Source organism: Phocoena sinus, chromosome 7 (genome assembly GCF_008692025.1).
Source record: "Phocoena sinus isolate mPhoSin1 chromosome 7, mPhoSin1.pri, whole genome shotgun sequence".
NCBI lineage: Eukaryota > Metazoa > Chordata > Mammalia > Artiodactyla > Phocoenidae > Phocoena > Phocoena sinus.
Window position 1 is genome coordinate 68434551 of NC_045769.1, and position 19064 is coordinate 68453614.

The window sequence follows — 19064 nt, forward strand, 5'->3', positions numbered from 1 at the left end:
GGAGGTGATTAGAATAATCTAGGGGGTAGATGATGGTACTTTGGAACAAGCTGTTAGTAGTGGAGGTGGTGAGAAATGGTCTGGATCTATTTTGACAGAGAGCAGACAAAATCAGTTGGTGGATAGGTTAAGGGGTATAAGAGAAAGAGGCACAGCCAAGATGACTCAGAGATCATGGCCTGAGATACTGAAACTGGGAAATTTTCATCAACTGAGATGGGAAGATCAGGAATTTGTGGGTATAAGTTTTTAATTCCTATACGGGAAAGAAATGTTTTGTAAACAGTTAATCAGTACAGTTGTATTGGGTAGCTATTTTCCTTCAATTTAAATTTAAGAAAGGAGATTGAGAAATGGAAAAAATTCCAGCACTAGCCCATTCTGTTGATTTTATCTATTCATTCATTCATTCAGTTAATATGTACTGTAATCCCTTACGCATTTAAAACTAGATGCTAGGTGCTGTGAGACATAGGAAAGTGTTCAAATGTGAATTATGCTATCAGAATGCATGTGATTTAATAGTGGTACCTGATAGAGGGTGAAAATGTGTGTCACTAGTACAAGTAAGGTGTCATGGTGTTTGGGTAGGCAAGAGGGATTATGAGGGGGTAACATGTGAGATTGCCTTGTAAATTGGTTGGTACTTTATATTCTAGGAGGAAAGTTGTTGCATCACCAAAGCCAGAAAGGCTATGGAAGAGGGAAAGGATTTTTGAAAATTTATTAATGACTTTGTGAGATTGTTGAAGGTAATCTGAAAGAACAATCTAGATCAGCCTTTCTCAAGAAGTTTCGAGTATTATGCCCTAATGTTCATTACAAGTAATGAATTTACTAGAATGCAACTAGCCATGTACCATCCTTGGGAGAAATTGAGAAAATTGTTCTGTGGTTGAAGCAAGCTGAGCGAGTCTGTATGGGTCCTAAATTCAAGGTTATATTTAATTAGTATGGAATATCTCAGCTTTTTGTCAGACTTTCATATCTAACCCAGAAAGCAAATAAGATGGGTGGTAGACCTGATGTCTGGCTGAGTTTGATATCAGGTAAGGGGCTACGCAGGTAAGTGAAAATAGCAAAAGAAATAAAAGAAATTTCTCTTACTCTTCAGAATTATATAATCTAACTGGGAGGATAAATACAAGGACAAGTAAATGAGAATAGCTTTACAGCACCATCTTAATATTGCCCAGTGATATCATAGTCTGACTGTGGACAAAGGGTAGGATAGTAATTTGCAGTAAAGAATAATCAAGGTTGCCTGGGTTGAAGCAGAGAGGACATCCTTGAGGGTCTGAAACTTAAGAAAATATTGGCAAGTCATTGATCAGTCCATTTTTAAAAATCAGCATTTGAGTGGGGATTTTATGAGCTAAACAGTCGAGACTTTATAGGAATGCTGATATTCAGATGGCTTTCCTTGATTTTCAGAATATATCTTCAGGCACAAAAATCTTTGCTTCACTCACATTTGTGCTTCTCAAGTCTGCTGGATTTTCCTCTCCCAAAGGCTGACATCTGTCTAATACTTGAGTTGTGAAAAATGTCCCCTTTGTTAGGCTCTTTTCATTGACAGTTATAAAATTTCCTTTTGGAGATCACTGAGTGCTGCCTTCACAAAAGGAACACTCCAATATGATGAAAACATTGAAGGAAATGCAAGCTCTCATCAAGACAAATTCCCCACCCCTAGCATGTGGATAAATGACTGATAACGCTTTTTCTCTTGGGATGGGGGACTTCGCGAGGGATTTTGAGGTACCACTGTTTGGACTCAGCAGGGTGCTTAAGCCTTGGAGCTCTCTCCATGCCAGTCTGGACACATCCTAAACACATCCAGAGGGCAGGAAATCACACTGTATTTTTCCAGTACCCCTTTGTGTAGTAAGTTGCCCAAAACAACGATTTATAATGGTAACATCTCGATGTGAAATGTGAAAGGGCAGGCGCTGGTACAGGTGGAAGAGGAAAGGTTGTGATACTCTCTGAAGGCGTGTTGAAGGAGGCTGGACTAACGTGACAGCGCCCATGTTACCTGAGCAAGCACACTGAAATATCACATAAGTGATGCAGAGCATTTAATGAGTTGGGACTGAAAACTTTAATTAGCTTGTAGGGCTTTTATTATTTTATTTTTTGTTCATTATATTTTCTGCTCAGTCTCTGTGAATGTTCTGCATTTTCATCATCAAATGACTGGCTGGTTATTTTTGTCAAACAAGAAGCCTGAAACCATCAAGTCTGAGTGCAGAGACAGTCTGCCCGCTCTGTCAACAGGATGAAAGTGAGTCTCGGGCTTTTTTAATTACAAGGATAACATGTTCGCTCATCTAATAATGAAGACGGTTAGCAATTTTAAATTTTAATAATCAATTACTGAAAGTAATTCTCCATTAAACCACAAGAGAGCCATTATATCTCAAAAGATGGAACATGCTGTATGTAACAGTAGCAAATCTTCTATTTTTAAATATCATTAGGGAATATCTGATTGTTTCATTTCTCTGCATTTCTTTTACCTTTTTCCTCATGCAGACCATCTCATTTTCCACAGGAAGACAGCACATGATCTTATAAATAATAAAAGAAAACCCTTGCAAGACTTGATCCAGGGGTGTGAAATATGTGCTAAGAATGTAATTTATTTCAGTCTGGCATATTTTGACTGAATAATAAGGAAGGTGACTAATTAATATTATACTATGCTGTGGGCAAGGCAGCACAGTGGGCTAATCCATGCTCCTTTCACCTCTGGAGACCCACATGCAAGCCTTAGAGGAGTCACAACTGCTGAACATGGTTTGGGGGAGGGGAGGGGAAGGCATCAGATGTCTTTTCCTGACTGTGGAGACCGCTGTCCATATTCTAAAACCACCCTGAGCATCAGATTCTGCTCTGAGGAGATGAGGGAAAAGACAAATGATTGCTACTTGACTATGGCAATTTGGCCGACTTATATGTCAAGGGGAGATAGCTCCGTGACAGCTCCAGCTGTCCTGCTCAAGCCTGGTTTAGCCAGCTCACATCCCGCTTAAATATTTGGAAATACATGGAGCAAAAGAAAAGGAGTGTGTGTGTGTGTGTGTGTGTGTGTGTGTGTGTGTGTGTGTGTGTGAATGTTTTCAGGTAGGAGACTGGATAAGGGTGGGAGCACAATAACGAGATGACCAGAAAACAGTGAATTATTTAGAATCAGATTAGCCCTAGGGCTCCACTAGAAGCAGTTGATTCCATTTTTGCTGTATCTGAAGCTCAAAGAGTAGAAAGATACTGTGCTTTATTTCTAAAGCATTTGATTAGCTTTCAGACAATGGGAAGAGGCCACTTTAAATCTAACCAGTGGCACTACACTGGGCACCACTCCGACCACATGGTCTGTGGGGTTGAGGGAACTTGACTGCCCTGAGTACCATAAGCACCAAGGCCAGAGATGAGGTTCTTGTCATCTTGATTGTTTTTCTGGTGGGAAATGTGCCCGTGTTTCTGAACTGCACTGGCCTTTCCAGGGAGCAGTCTCATCCTTCCCTCGGAAGGATTAAAGCAGAAACTCTTCCAAGCTAGGTAGGGCTGGGGTGGGTAACGGGGATTTCACGACACTGATACTTAAGCTGTAGTTCCTTTGTACTTGTTCACAGAAAACTTTAAATTTCTGGATATTGGAGGGTTCCTATTTCCCTCTCATTCTACTACTTGGACTTTACTCATCATTAGAGCCATTGCCAGAGAGAAGCTGTTTTGGTGGAGACAAGGGAATGTTGATTCTCAATGTAGGGAGTTCCCTGGGTAAAACTGAAAACTGATCCCAGTACGTTGAAGAAAAAGGTTGACCGCTCCAGATTGGTAGGTGGTAGTTTCAATAAGCAAGGGAACTTACATATGAGTTTTGTCTTGAGTGGCTGCAAGATGAGTAGGTCTCTGCACCCACCTGCCAGAGTCCTAAGAGTTTATAGAGAGGCCTTAATGGGGTTCAGTCAGGTAGATGGTCTCAGTAACATCTTATTTTCCCAAGGCTGCATCCTTGAAGTGGCTCTGAGTGTAGGAACGGTGGGCAGAATGTACATTCCAAGGATAAGGGAGGGAGTAAGGAGCTGTTGCTTCAGTTGCTGGAGACCAGTTTTTGGGTCACCCTGTGGTCATGTCCTCTTTATGACCTCCTCCAACAAGGATATATGATCCACATTGGATAATTTTGGTCTTTGTTAGTGCATCTAAGAGGTGACTTAGGAGGATAAGAAGAAACTATCTGTTGAAATTCAGGTTCTAATGTAAATTCCAGTTATCTAGTTATGATGACTATTCCATGTTCTACCTATCTACTGTTACTGTGTGCAGCTGGGTGTGAGAATGATATATTTTTAAAACTTTGAGACATTTATTTACTTTCCCAGATCACCAATCATGGATTATTATGAGTGAACTGTCATGATTATGAGTGGCTGCATCTTATATCTCCTCATAAAAACTTAGCCCTTTTGAGTGACTGTAGCATCCTGTGAAGAATTTCAAGCTTTGGTTGTAGAGTTAAGAGCTTCTGGTTTCATAGCTCCATGTGCCCTCTTTGAAATGGCCTGTATATTTTTTAACTGGGGCAGAAAAACCCATCACCACTGTATGACATAGACAGGTTTCAAGAACCAGTAATACTTCTGGCAATGACATCTGTAAATACTGTGAAATGAAATCCACATTAGTGGGCTAAGTTCTGCTTGATATCTTAGTGCATTTTTGTGTGTTCTTCCATATCCCATTTTCTGTGGAAACAAATCTTATCCTTCAAAAGAGCACATAATAGGAAGTATTGTTTCTTTTATTTTAAATCTATATCTAGAAACAAATCACAGCTCCTTATGCTGTGGGTTAGTGAAGCTGCTATTTTGGGAGCATGTGTGTTACTTCTGTAATGGGTATAAAAATAAGGTGACCCAGAGCATGGAGAATTTAGCCTCATGCTGTCTGCTAACTTTGTTTGGGTTGCTTTAGATTGGTCCCTGGGGTGCATGCAGGTAGCTGAGCAACTTACATTGGGTTCTCGGCTATTTGGTTTGGAGGTCAGGCTGTGGATTCCCTCCCCTAGGAGTCTTTACTTCTTCAAAGTGGGAGAGAGTCAACTCTTAGTGGGCTCCCTAAGGAATATCTGATACTCCATAGATAGTTGGAGGGAAAGGGCAGTGCCAAATACCCCTTACATCCCCAGTGGTATTTGGGTTGTTCTCTAGAGGTGGAAAAAGTCATCCATGGCATCACTGAAGGCAGAATTCTATTCCATGGAGAAGGTGGCAAAGTCAGCAGGGGGCCACTCCAGGGAATCCTCTACTGCTTGCTGCGAAGCAGAGAACAGAATAAGGTCAAAGCCTAAGGGAGGTCTACTCTAACACCCAGTGGAGGGATGCAGAGGCAATCAGGTAACCTTGCTAGAAGGCTTGGGGCTAGAATCATAAAAAGTTAGGAGAAACGTTTAAGGAAGCTCTAGCTCTAGGCTCCCAGATTACTGATGAGAATTGGAATGACTCCTGAAGACCAAACAGGTAGAGAGCATCCCTCCTTACACCAAATCCTAGGACATCTGATTCAAAGCAGTAGGTTTGCTGCATTACAAGATTGTGTACAATGAGGTAAATGATTTTTCAGTGAGGTGCAATGCAGCTAGAACCTGAAGTGGAGAGGGTGTGGGCTTTGGAGTCAATGTAGAGTTTGAGTCCTACCTCAACCACTTATTAGTTCTGTTACCTTGAGCAGTTTATTTAACCTCTTTAAGACTAATTTTTCTCACCTGTTAAATGAAGATAAAAGTAGGGGAAGGTTTTTCAACCTCTGCACTATTGGCATGTTAGACTGGATAATTCTTTGTTGCACAAGGTGTCACGTGCAGTGAAGGATGTTTAGTTAGCAACCCTGGCCTCTGCCCCTTATATGCCAATGGCACAACCCCTCTGCTATGTATTCTGACAACCAAAAACGATTCCGGACATTGCAAAATGTCCCGTGGGGTCAGAATGGTCCCAGTTGAGAAACACTGCAATAGTGTACTATTGAGAATAATGAGGTTCTATGCAAAGGACTTGCCATGGTATCTGACATGTAATTATCTTCCAGTAGATATTAGGTATTATTTTTACCCATTAATAAAAATGTGAGCAGTATTTTTATCAAATATCAAATAATGCCAGTTATTAGGGGAAACATTCACTCTCAGGCCATGTGTGAATATTCTTAGTCCAGAGTTTCAACTGACCCTGTTGTCTTTTACTTTGAACAAGGGAAAGCAGGTTAAAAAAAAAAAAAAAAAAAGCTTTTTTTCTGTGTTCATATTCATGTACTCTATGCAAATATAGTCACAGCTTACCTGATAGACAGTTTGCAGAACAGTAGCTGCATGATTAATTGATTAAACACTGCAGTGTTCATAGCATATTCTGGGAGAACAATTACAAATTTCCAATGTAATACGTGTCTTGACATTGAGTAGCTGCCCACAATATTCTTATTTGGAAAGGCATTCATGACAGTTATATGTGAGCTTCCATTAAAAATGTGTTTATATTGCTTTCGAGCTACAGAATATTCACTTGTTTATTGATATAATCTAAAGAGGAAGGAAGACACTTATTTCTGTTTGTCATGCACATAAATGTCCCATCTTGTTTGGTTACTGTTTGATAGCATGTACAATCATACAATCATTCAAAATGCAGTTTTAGCTTCTTGAATTTAGTGATTAAAAACAAGCCATACAGCATGATTCACTAAGTCTTGGCTTCACATCAAACTCCTACCACTTCTGCAGCAAAAGCAAACTTCAGGCCGTTAATTAGAATAGGCATGACTAACCAAGGTAATTTCTTCCTGCATTAATCTTAAACTCTTTAAGAGTCATCAAGGTTTTATTTCTTTAACTCCAGATTAAACTCAACTTTGCAGAAAGCATTAAAAGTTACACAAGTGAGATTAAAGTAAAACAAAAGACACAGTTGTCATTAAGACAACATTAAAGCAAGGTGGAAGAAAATCTAAAGTATATAAATATGTATTTTTCTAAACGAAAACTTTGGGCTAAGAAGAACCACGTTTCAACTTGCATTGGAAATGTTTGGGTTTGGTTCTCTCAATTTGTTTAGAGTGAAACTCATGGGCTAACTTATGGAACACTGATTTAATAGATTCTTTAGGCAAACCCTTTGGGCCAACAGTATATTAGAATTAGGATTTTTGTCTTCCAGATTGCAAAAGCAATTTGAAGAAGCAAGTCAAAACAAGGTTTTTTTTTTTCTCATTTAATCTGTGTTGTGTGATCTTTGATGCTGTCAATTGCCCTACCTCAACTTCCCAGCTCTTATTTCTTCTACAACTTTATTAGCCCCAAATATACATTCTCATGCTTTCCTACCTTTTCCCTTTGGATGTCCATCTTCATCACTTCCTTGATATTATGGGTCAAAACCCATCCTTTACCTCTCTTTTCTAGCTGTACCTGTGCACACTGATTATGCTTTTATTCCATATCTCCTCATTATTTAGGTGAATTTCTTTTACTATATTATTTTGCACTGGTCTGTATATTGCTTAGTAATTGTGTGCTTGTTACATGTGTTTTGTATCTTTCCAAGTAGATTGATATATCATGAAAAGCATAGAATGTCTTTGACATTTTTGTTTCCTCGAAGTACCCACCAAGGTGTTTTGAATGTATAACAAGTATTATGTTGGATGAATTAATGAATATTATATTGAAATACTTTAAAGTGAGTTTTTATGAAGGGCCCCTCATTTATTATATGATGAATTTATATAATAACTAATAACAGTATCAGAAGTACCGCTTTAAATGGTGCACTAGTATAACCTAATCTAATTCTCATTTTGCAGATGGAAAAACTACATAGATAAATGACTTACTTGGTAAAAACTCAGTGATCAGCCCAAATGGATAAGTGGATATTCCCACTCAAAGCCCCCAGTTTTCACCTCTTAGTGCCAACTCCCCCATTAGTTAAATATTGCCAATGAAAAGGTACACTGATCTAAAGTAAATATGAGGATATCAGGTCACCTTGATAGGCAGTATAGAGCATGCTGGAGTTAAGCTCATGTTTGAGGGGCACACAGATTGGAGATCAAGGGCTGACTTTGCCACTCCTTAGCCTGGAGAACTCAGATGAGTAACCTTAACTCCACGCTTTGTTTGTTCATCTGTAAAACGGGACTAATAATTGTACTTAAAGTACCTAAAACATATATTTTGTGTGGCATATAGAATGGTGTTAGTAAATGTTACCTATACTTATTAACACTTCAGGGCTTTACAGTTTAACAAAAATTTTTAATCACATCAATCCAATGTATTTTATAGGTACTAAATATGGATTCAATATCCATATACTTTAAGAAATGTATACCTTTATACTCTACTTTGTCAGTGTCCCCAGGAAAATTTCTTTTAAAAATAGTTTTTTTTCTGAATTAGGTAGAGAAAAAAATTCTTCTTTGGAATTTTCCATTTAGATAATTTTGATGTTATAGAAACTTCTATTTTCATTTTCAGGAGAACTTTCCTGATCCTCATTTTAAAAATAGCTGTCAACATGTTTAAAAATTACTTCATAGTTTTAGTCATGTATCTCTTTGAAGAACTGCCTTTTTCTTTCAAAAAGTGAAGTGATGAAAAATAATACTGAGATAAATTGCTTATTTTATTCTTATGCAGCAGAATATTTTATAGTTACTTCTTTTTTTTTTTTTTTTTTTCTGCGGTACGTGGGCCTCTCACTGTTGTGGCCTCTCCCGTTGCGGAGCACAGGCTCCAGACGCACAGGCTCAGTGGCCATGGCCCACGGGCCCAGCCACTCTGCGGCATGTGGGATCTTCCTGGACCGGGGCACGAACCCGTGTCCCCTGCATCAGCAGGTGGACTCTCAACCACTGAGCCACCAAGGAAGCCCTATAGTTACTTCTTTTGAAATCATAGGTTGAATATAAAATTCACACGAGGACAATATTGTAGATTTCCTTGATTAAATTCACATCATCAATGTTTTAATTTCAACCCACACCTCTTTTCTTAGATGAATGGAAAAAATAACTTTCTGGAAAGTGAGTTACATAATATTAATTTTTTTAAACATTTGCTATTATCTAAGATCAAACTAGCACAAATGCCTTTTCTTGGTCACAAGCAGGTTTGAAGTATGGCTGTACCAGGGCAAACTCCAAGTACCTACTCTACATAAATTAATCTCCGAAATGAAAATGCATTATGCTTATAATTGAAGTTATCATTTCTAATACCACCATTAATTCTGATTGAATCTTAAATTTGTGTTGCGATCATTTATTTGAAGACACTATATCTCTTAAAAATTCATGTCAAGTGCACCCTATAAAGGTTAATCTCTAGTCTTGAAGCTATTTCTTAGGCTTTGGCAATCTGGAGAAGGTCAGATTATGAATCTATGCAAAAATGAGAGCCTTTTTATTTTTAAATGGGTTGAGAGCAATATCTATTTTACAGAAAGTTAGGGATTGGCAATTTAGCTTAAGGATTTTATTTTTTAAATATAAAGAGTTGATCTATTCACAATATCATCCATTTTTTTTTAATTAGAATTTTGATTTTAAGCCATTTCCTGTACTCTTGGATAGTGAGTTCTGGAAATAAGTAACCTCCTTCAGTCAGTCCATTTCTTTGTCTCTTTCTTCCTGTTTCTTTCACTCGTTTTCCTACATAGATGGGTGCTATCACTATCTACCCAGGTGCTGTATTTGGGAATTTTGGGGGAGGGTCCCTCTTGATGCCTCCTTTTCTCTCTCTTTGCCATATCCAATCAATCTTTAAGTGCTATCTGTGTCTTCTCAAAAATAGCTACAGAAGATATGGAAAGCATCTATATATTTCTATTCTCCCTATCATTCCTTTAGTGCAAGCAACAGCTGCCTAACTAGTAGGCTGAACCATATGAAATGGTCATTTTTGTTAGACAAAATATTCATATATCCACAATTCAACCTAAATACTTTTTCTTTCTTCTTTTCCTAATCCATTTGTTTCATATTGCAGTAAGAGAAATATTTCAGAAATACAAACCTGATCATATTTCATCCTTGTTAACCCCCTCAGTGGTTTTCCATTGTCTCATGATAAGGTCTGAATTCCTTTCCATGACCAACAAGGTGCTACATGAGCTGGATTTCTTTAGCATCATTTTTTGAAATTTCACAACTTTGCAGTTTTGTTCATTTTATCTCTGGTCTTTTGAATGTATCTTCTACATGGTCTGTCTTCACTGCCTCTACTTTGCTGAATCCAATTCACCTTTTAGATTTCAGTGAATCTAACACTTTCTCTAATTCCTCAGGTCTGAGTTAGAAGCTTTCTTAGGCGCTCCTGTAGCAATCATCACACTGTATTTAATTTCATATTTACTTTTTTATCTCCTTTACTCAGTATGTTCCATGAAGGAAAGGGCCATGTCTTCTGGTTGAGCCCTGGGGTTCTAGTGCTAATGCATTACAGATACCCAATACATTATTCAGCAAGTTACTTATTCTCTCAAGTTAACCTCAGTTTCCACATATCAAGGATGGGGAAAACTTCGTAGAGAGATGGTGAGGATTGAATAATAAGACATTTTGGCAGGCTATTCTTTTTTAAAAAAAAATTTATTGGAGTATAGTTCCTTTACAGTGTTGTGTTAGTTTCTACTGTACAGCAAAGTGAATCAGCTGTTGTATACATGTATCCCCTCTTTTTTTGGATTTCCTTCCCATTTAGGTCACCACAGAGCACTGAGTAGAGTTCCTTGTGCTATACATTAGGTTTTCATTAGTTATCTATTTTATACATAGTATCAGTACTCTATATATGTCAATCCCAATCTCCCAATTCATCCCAGCCTGCCCTTTCCCCCTTTTTATCCATATGTTTGTTCTCTACGTCTTTGTCTCTATTTCTGCTTTGTAAATAAGATTGTCTATACCAATTTTTTCAGATTCCACATATATGTGTTAATATATGATATTTGTTTTTCTCTTTCTGACTTACTTCGCTCTGTATGACAGCCTCTAGGTACATCCACGTCTCTACAAATGACCCAGTTTTGTTCCTTTTTATGGCTGAGTAATATTCCATTGTATATGCGTAGCACATCTTCTTTATCCATTCTTCTGTTGATGGACATTTAGTTTGTTTCCATGTCCTGGCTATCGTAGATAGTGCTGCAGTGAACACTGGGGGGCATGTGTCTTTTTGAATTATGGTTTTCTCTGGGTAGATGCCCAGCAGTGTGATTTCTGGGTCACATGGTAATTCTATTTTTAGTTTTTTAAGGAACTTCCATACTGTACTCCATAGTGGCTGTATCAATTTACATTCCCACCAGCAGTGCAAGAGGGTTCCCTTTTCTCCACACCCTCTCCAGTGTTTATTGTTTGTAGATTTTTTGATGATGGCCATTCTGACTGGTGTGAGATGATATCTCATTGTAGTTTCGATTTGCATTTCTCTAATAATTAGTGATGTTGAGCATTTTTTCATGTGTTTGTTGGCCATCTGTATGTCTTCTTTGGAGAAATGTCTATTTAGGTCTCTCTGTCCATTTTTTGATTGGGTTGCTTGTTTTTTTGATATTGAGCTACCTGAGCTGTTTGCAGATTTTGGAGATTAATCCTTTATCAGTTGCTTCGTTTGCAAATATTTTCTCCCATTCTGAAGGTTGTCTTTTCATCTTGTTTATGGTTTCCTTTGCTGTGCAAAAGCTTTTAAGTTTCATTAGGTCCCATTTGTTTATTTTTTTTATTCTCATTACTGTAGGAGGTGGGTCAAATAAGATCTTGCTGCAATTTATGTCATAGAGTGTTCTGCCTGTGTTTTCCTTTAAGAGTTTTATAGTGTCTGGCCTTACACTTAGGTCTTTAATCCATTTTGAGTTTATTTTTGTGTATGGTGTTAGGGAATGTTCTAATTTCATTCTTTTACATGTAGCTGTCCAGTTTTCCCAGCACCACTTATTGAAGAGGCTGTCTTTGCTCCATTGTATATTCTGCCCTCCTTTATAAATAGATTAGGTGACCATATGTGCGTGGGTTTATTTCTGGGCTTTCTGTCCTGTTCCATTGGTATATATTTCTGTTTTTGTGCCGGTACCATGCTGTCTTGATTACTGTAGCACTGTAGTATAGTCTGAAGTCAGGAAGCCTGATTCCTCCAGCTCCGTGTTGTTTTTTTTTCCCTCAAGATTGCTTTTTCTATTCGAGTTTTTGTTTCTATACAAATGGTAAAATTTTTTATTCTAGTTCTGTGAAAAATGCCATTGGTAGTTTGATAGGGATTGCACTGAATCTGTAAATTGCTTTGGGTAGTATAGTCATTTTTACAATATTGATTCTTCTAATCCAAGCATGTGGTATATCTCTCCATCTGTGTGTGTCATCTTTGATTTCTTTCATCAGTATCTTATAGTTTTCTGAGTACAGGTCTTTTGCCTCCTTAGGTAGATTTATTCCTAAGTATTTTATTCTTTTTGTTCCAATGGTAAGTGGGATTATTTCCTTAATTTCTCTTTCTGATCTTTCATTGTTAGTGTATAGGAATGCAAGAGATTTCTATGTAATAATTTTGTATCCTGCGACCTTACTAAATTCCTTGAGTAGCTCTAGTAGTTTCCTGGTGGCATCTTTAGGATTCTCTATGTATAGTATCATGGCATCTTGACAGGCTATTCTTATTTTAGATTTTTGTACTTCCCTTTCCGATATACTTCTGTAGTTTTTTTTTGTTTCCTTTCATTTGGGAGATTTATCTTCTCACTGGTAGAGATGATATTTGGTGCATTATGTAGGAAGGATAGAGGAGGATGGGAAACAAAATGTAGTCACTTTTCCATCCTGCTGGCAACTCACATCCCTGGAACTGGGTTTCAGCAACTAGAGAGAGAGGCAGCAGGGGTGAGACTCTTCAGGGCTGCACTGTATTTAGGTGATAAAGTGGGCACAGAGTTTGGAAGGAAACCTTTGTGCCCTCTTGCATGAGGCCCAGTATTTTGTGACTCCCAGAGGATTGGGACCTTAAGTTTGCCAGGCTCAGGTTATAGGGATTTACTGTGAGACTATTCCTGACAGTAAGGAAGGCAGCATTTGTCTCATGGGAATAAAGAACAGTAAACATAACATGCCAGCCTTTCGGGGACTAGAACGAGATTCAAGAGTCTCCAAAGGACTTTTGTGTTATTTATTTTCATTTTTGTGTTCTCCTGTTAATAGCCCTCCAAAACATCCCCAGGGTTGTTTTGGTTTTGTCTTCTCCCTTCTCCTCTTGCTGCTAGTTTTTTAGTGCATCTTCTATTCTGTATGTCCTTTTATCTGTCTCAAAGCTTTAATCTAGTCAAAATGTCTATTCATAGCTGAAATTATCTTCATTATACCTTGGAAGACTAAATAGGAAGCCAACTCATCATTTGACTCTGAACTTAATTTCTGATTTTGTGCCTCTGCAGGCATTACTGTTTTTACTTATTCATTCAACAGATATTCACTGAGTGCCTTCCTCACTTTTGGCACTCTTCTTGGTAGTAGTAATAATACCTGGATACTATACACATAAACATCCCTGCACTCAAGATACACACATTCTAGCAACATTCAAACTACTGGAAATGGAAAAGAGGCTGAGACTGGAGTAGAATTCTAGTAGTTACTAATATGATATTACTTTGAAAGTGATCAACAAAGTAACAGATGAGAACACTGAGTCTGTTTTCAGGACTCCTTCAGACAGATCCGTGCTTTCACTGATTACTCATAGCCTTCTCTCTTGTCTTATTGCCCTCTAAGTACGCTAAACATACCTTATATGTTTTCTCCCATCAGACTGCTCCCTCCTGTATCCCATTGATGTACAGAACCACTCATTTTCTCTAGGTCATGGGTAACTTATCTATGAAGTTAATTTATGGCCTGGGGAATGCTCATGGATTAATGCATATTATGTCCAGGTATTGTTCGTATTTCAGCAGGGAGTTTCCCTCATCTTAACTCCCCAGCTACAAAGCACCTCTGTGGATCATTTTAAAACTTTCTTTTCGGGCTAATAGGGAAGCAGTTTGGACCACAGACAAACTTTAATTGCTTCCCAAATCTCACCATCTATCTGGCTAATTGGTAAATACTCTCTTAAAAGCCCAACCAGACAAGAAATAAGCCAGAATCATTTCTGGTTTTCTGCCAACTGTTGCATATGTCTGACATTCTTTACAGAAAGAAAACATTGTGAATCAAAATATTATGAGATTGTTTCCACATTATGCTCATTAACGATTTAAAATATCGCTCTTTCTTGTGTTTGACATTATAAAGAAGCAGTCCTGGGCCTTTAAGTGAGATTGGGATGAGCCATCATCAGTGAATAGCTGTTTAGTGAATAGCTGTTTAAGTAGAGAGATGCAGCCCAGTTATAGTGCTACATTACTTATCATCAGGCAACCTACCATTCCCTTTAGCATTATTTTAACTTAAATATCAGTGTGTTAGACCCCACGATTCACCACCCTGGGAGTCATTGCCTGCTTTGTGGGCAGAGCCAGCTTTCAAAAGCCTTAAATCTTAGTGTTTCCCAGCTGTCATTCTCTTGCCAAGGGCCTTTTTAAAAGGGTTTGGGGTTCTCCTTTACATTACATATGCATAACTTCCATTAGTGTTAATCATATGCTCCATTTTAGAGCTGTTTTGGCCCCTCTGGTTAAATGGGCGTTTAAGCAGTTTTTAATGCATTATATGTACTTATTTTTTAAATGAGTATTATATGCCCAATTGACTGGAATGAATACAAAGTCCATCAGGTGAATACAGATTTATAATTGTTTTTAAAGCATGTATGATTTACTCAACCGACCATGACAGCCCTTTTGGAGTCATTCCAGCTGAGAGGGGAACTACATGTATATGTCAATACTGAGTAAGCCTTTATGAAATCTTTTAGTGAGGTTCTCTCAGTTAACCTTAAAACTTATCCAGCTAATTATTTCCTCTCAATTTCTCTCTCTCTTCACAAACAAATTCTCAAAATATTGTTCATTAGTTTTAGCCTACATCATCATCATCGGTGAACTAGATGAAATCTATGCAAAACCCCATTCAGTTCAAATAAACTCAACAAATTCAACAAGATATATAGTGTCTACATGGCATTAGGCCCTGATACTGAAAAAGAAAAGATGCTCAGTTCTCAACGTCACATAAAATTGACCTACATAAATAGTAGAATTTAATAAATTATTCCATTTTACAGATTATCCAATCTGTCTAAAAATTACTATAACTGAGCAGACTGAAAAGAAATTAAATATGTTCCTTGTTCTCTTCTCAGACGTGCAATTAAATTCGACTCCACTCTTCTCTTACAGCATTAAGTGTGTTATATATCCTTTTTTCCCTTACCTGAGTTTTAGTAAGATTATTCCAAAATTGTTTTCCAACTCCTTAACATTTAAAAAATTTTTGTAGCATCTTCACTTTTTAGTGTAATAATAGATTGACTAATTAATAGGACACTGGAATTTATTTTTATTAACTTTTAAAGCTCAAGACAGATACATCGTGCAATTTTAGGGACTGTATTCAGACCCTATGCCAAATGAAAGGTGATTGCTCTCGACCATTAATGTAACCTTGTCTTATGGTTGGTAGAATTGAAATCCATATTAGTTGTGAGAAGGAAATGCATTGCTTGTTACCAGAAAAGAGCAGCACATAGAATTTCAATTTCTGACAATGATATTTGAGTTTAAAAATTCCAGTAGTACTTTAGGGACACCCTGACATTTTTTTTTTTTTTTGGCTGTATGCAGGCCTCTCACTGCTGTGGCCTCTCCCATTACGGAGCACAGGCTCCGGACGCGCAGGCTCAGTGGCCATGGCCCACGGGCCCAGCCGCTCCGCGGCATGTGGGATCCTCCCGGACCGGGGCACGAACCCATGTCCCCTGCATCGGCAGGTGGACTCTCAACCACTGCGCCACCAGGGAAGCCCCTGACATTCTTTGTAGTTCAAAAATGAATGCACAAGAAAGACCGTATTCACTTAAGCTACCAAAAATAATCCTTTCCTTACTGTATACATGTGAAGATTGTTCTTGGGGTGAGTGCTGTAGCCTCTGCTCTCAGAAACTGACCATGTTTGCAACTTTCCCTCAGACTTGAGGTCAGTCTGAAACTCTTGCTAGTAGAGTCTTCCTAGGTAGCAAGGACTCTGAGCCCAAGTGTGCTGTTGGCTGCTGCTGTTGTCCAGCGGTTCCTAAGGGGACCATTTGTTGATGGTTCATAAGAATACCTTTGAGTGTTCTTGTGTGACTCTCCCAGAGGGAAGCTTAGTTATGACAACGTGGTTCAGAAACTAGGCAGCAATGGGTGGAATGTGTTCTCTTTATATGAAAAAAAAAAGGCATAAACTCAACTCCACAAAATGTGTCCTTGAAGAATTATAATAAAATAAGCTTACATAATAAAAAAATCATATTGAAATAATAGATAAATAGTAAGGCCAGCAACCATATTTTATCTGTATGACTTAGAGATTAATGCTTTTCCCTGACTGATAGCAAAGGCTGTTTAACTTAATATTGTTAGATATTTTAAACCATTCCTTTTCTTTTGGGTTTTCTTATTATTTAGCTTTCTTATTCAAGCCTGTCCATCTTTCCTTTTCCCCTTTCTTCCTCCCTTTCCATTTTCTTCTACCACAAATACTGATTGTAAATTTGCTACGTGAATTAGGCTCTAAATGAAATATGGTTCAAGTCTTTAAATACTTTGTAGTTTAATAAGAGTATATACATACGGAAAAGATAATGACAATTAACGTGATAAATGTGTAAGTATAGTGTTAATAAAAAAAAATACCACTAGGATGATGTTACCTGGGATTCATTGGTGGCTTGAATATGTTTTTTATTTGTTTGATACAGGCTATTATATGTCGGTCAAGTTTAGCGGTAGCAAGAGTCTTTCTTAAATTGAAAAAAGACATTTTCCCAGAAGGAACAAAATGATTCTATTAAAAATTATTGAGAAGTTCCCCAAATGCCCTTCTGAGTGAGTATCTTGGTAAAGTATATGCATTTTCAAGAATATAAAATATGTAGCTGATAAATTCCATACATTAAAAGTATTATATGTAAAAGTAGTAGCTTGCAGAAAACTATAAGACACTGATGAAAGAAATTAAAGATGGTACAAATAGATGGAGAGATATACCATGTTCTTGGATTGGAAGAATTAACATTATGAAAATGACTATACTACCCAAAGCAATCTACAGATTCAATGCAATCCCTATCAAACTACCACTGGCATTTTTCACAGAACTAGAACAAAAAATTTCACAATTTGTATGGAAACACAAAAGACCCCAAATAGCTAAAGCAATCTTGAGAAAGAAAAACAGAGCTGGAAGAATCAGGCTCCCTGACTTCAGACTATACTACTAAGACAGCAATCAAGACAGTATGGTACTGGCACAGAAACAGAAATACAGATCAATGGAATCAATAGAAAGCCCAGAGATAAACCCACACACATATGGTCACCTTACTTTTGATAAAGGAGGCAAGAATATGCAATGGAGAAAAGACAGCCTCTTCAGTAAGTGGTGCTGGGAAAACTGGACAGCTACTTGTAAAGGAATGAAATTAGAACATTTCGTAACACCATACACAAGAATAAACTTAAAATGGATTAAAGACCTAGGTGTAAGGCCAGACACTATAAAACTCTTAGGGGAAAACACAGGCAGAACACTCTATGACATAAATCACAGCAAGATCCTTTTTGACCCACCTCCTAGAGAAATGGAAATAAAAACAAAAATAAACAAAGGGGACCTAATGAAACTTAAAAGCTTTTGCACAGCAAAGGAAACCATAAACGAGACCAAAAGACAACCCTCAGAATGGGAGAAAATATTTGCAAATGAAGCAACTGACAAAGGATTAATCTCCAAAATTTACAAGCAGCTCATGCAGCTCAATATCAAAAAAACAAGCCACCCAATCCAAAAATGGGCCGAAGACCTAAATAGACATTTCTCCAAAGAAGATATACAGATTGCCAACAAACACATGAAAGAATGCTCAACATCATTAATCATTAGAGAAATGCAAATCAAAACTACAATGAGATATCATCTCACACCAGTCAGAATGGCCATCATCAAAAAATCTAGAAATAAATGCTGGAGAGGGTGTGGAGAAAAGGGACCCTCTTGCACTGTTGGTGGGAATGTAAATTGATACAGCCACTATGGAGAACAGTATGGAGTGTCCTTAAAAAACGAAAACTAGAACTACCATATGACCCAGCAATCCCACTACTGGGCATATACCCTGAGAAAACCATAATTCAAAAAGAGTCATGTACCGCAATGTTCATTGCAGCACTGTTTACGATAGCCAGGACACGGAAGCAACCTAAGTGTCCATCGACAGATGAATGGATAAAGAAGATGTGGCCCATATATACAATGGGATATTACTCAGCCATGAAAAGAAACGAAATTGAGCTATTTGTATTGAGGTGGATGGACCTAGAGTCTGTCATGCAGAGTGCAGTAAGTCAGAAAGGGAAAAACAGATACTGTATGCTAACACATATATATGGAATCTAAAAAAGAAGAAAAAAAATGGTCATGAAGAACCTAGGGGCAGGACGGGAATAAAGACACAGACCTACTAGAAAATTGACTTGAGGACATGGGGAGGGGGAAGGGTAAGCTGGGACGAAGCTAGAGAGTGGCATGGACATATACACTACCAAATGTAAAATAGATAGCTAGTGGGAAGCAGCCTCATAGCACAGGGAGATAAGCTCGGTGCTTTGTAACCACCTAGAGGGGTGGGATAGGGAGGGTGGGATAGGGAGGGCGGGAGGGAGGGAGATGCAAGGGGGAAGAGATTTGGGGATATATGTATATGTATAGCTGATTCACTTTCTTATAAAGCAGAAACTAGCACACCATTGTAAAGCAATTATACCTCAATAAAGATGTTAAAAAATAATAAAATAAATAAATAAACCAAAAAA

The 19064-nt window shown here is 37.9% G+C and overlaps 1 non-coding gene across 1 annotated transcript; it reads right to left on the reverse strand.

Annotated features, from left to right (window-relative positions):
• Positions 1-4444: 4444 nt before the first annotated feature.
• LOC116757211 lies at positions 4445-4573 on the reverse strand. The gene has a single exon (XR_004350864.1). It is a non-coding gene; the product is annotated as a small nucleolar RNA SNORA25 (small nucleolar RNA).
• Between the last annotated feature and the right edge of the window lie 14491 nt (positions 4574-19064).